Source organism: Elephantulus edwardii, unplaced genomic scaffold, assembly GCF_000299155.1.
Source record: "Elephantulus edwardii isolate Elephantulus edwardi_28Jun2011 unplaced genomic scaffold, EleEdw1.0 scaffold00235, whole genome shotgun sequence".
Taxonomy (NCBI): Eukaryota; Metazoa; Chordata; class Mammalia; order Macroscelidea; family Macroscelididae; genus Elephantulus; species Elephantulus edwardii.
This window is the reverse complement of record NW_006399985.1, coordinates 2184089-2185607: the sequence shown is the minus strand read 5'-3', so window position 1 is coordinate 2185607 and position 1519 is coordinate 2184089.

Genomic DNA, 1519 nt, shown 5'->3' with positions numbered 1-1519 from the left:
CTGTTGTACATAGGGTCGCTATGAGTCGCAGGTGACTCGGTGGCACATAACAACAACAATAACTTGGTAAGCATGTCCAGGGTAGCATTATTTGTAGAAATATGCCAGTTGGTATTCTGTCAATTCCTGGAGCATCAGGTTTGGGGGTTTTTTTTTGTGGTTTTTTTTTTTTCCCCAGTTTCTTCAGAGCCACATGGCCTTCCTCCGTCATCATCATAGGGTCTTGATCATGTGTTGTTCATGATGGACTATCAATGAACAGATATGTCTTGGAGAAAGTGCAACCAGTGTGTTCCTTGAGGCAAAGATGGCAAAGCTTTGTCTCATCTATTTTAGACATATTTTTCAGGTAGAATTTTCCTTGGAGAGGGACATCATGTTTGGAAAAGTGTAGGGCCAGGAAATGACATCATGCTGAGAGAAGAGGAAGGTGAGAGAAGAAAAGAAGATCGTCAACATGATGGATTGATACAGTGACTGTAGCAATGGGCTCAAACATGTCTTGGATTGTGGGAATGACGTAGGATAGGGCAAAGTTTAGATCTATTGTTCATAGAATTTCTGTGAGTCCTAGAGAGAGCTCTGTTGGCCTAGTGATAGAAAGTTATGCTACCAAACCAAGGGTGCGTGATTTTAATCTGCAGCCCTCAGGCCTAGTTTTAATTGGTTTTGATCAAACATTCTTCTAAGTGGGATAGCGCTGCTCTGTTCATTTCCTGTACAGGGATAACTCATGGTTGCTGTGATGCTAAACACTGTGACACTGATGTGTCAAATGTGATAATGGTCACCCAGGGTGGACAGTGTTTGGTGGAGCTCCCAGATTAAAACAGGCATGGAAGCAGGAGTGGCATCCATTTCTGAAGTAGCTTGCCTCTGGAAATGCTAAGAACTTAGGGAAATGATAAAATTTATACAAGTGTTCTTTTGTTCATAGGGTCACTATGAGTCATCTACGACTCGACAGCACTCAACAACAATGGGGTCAGAAAAAGAGAAAGACCTCCAAGAAGATGGATAAACACAGTGACTGCAGGAATGGGCTCCAGTGTGCCAGGGGTGATGAGGATGGCACAGGATTGGGCAGGGTTCTCATCTGTCATTCATAGGATTGCTATGAGTCATACTTAGTTCAATGGCACATAAGAACAACCACACTATATCCTTGAAGGAAGATCTGGTAAACTAGAGGTAAGAAGTTACAGTACTCTTCCAGGGAATGTGGTCCAAATCCATTAACTAATTCACCAAAGAAAGATGTCAGTCTCCTCGCGTGTAAGTTAAAACCTCTAAAAACCTAATGATGAGTCAACTATGACTTGATTCTGACTCGGTTGGAAGCAACAAAAACTTTATATGCATACCTGTGTTTATTGCTGCATTGTTCAAAATAGCAACAAGATGTAAACAACCCAACTGTCTGTCAACACAAGGATGGATAGAGAAGCTGTGGTATATTCACACAATGGAATACTATGCAGCACTGAACAAGGAACTAATAAAATATTATACAAAATGA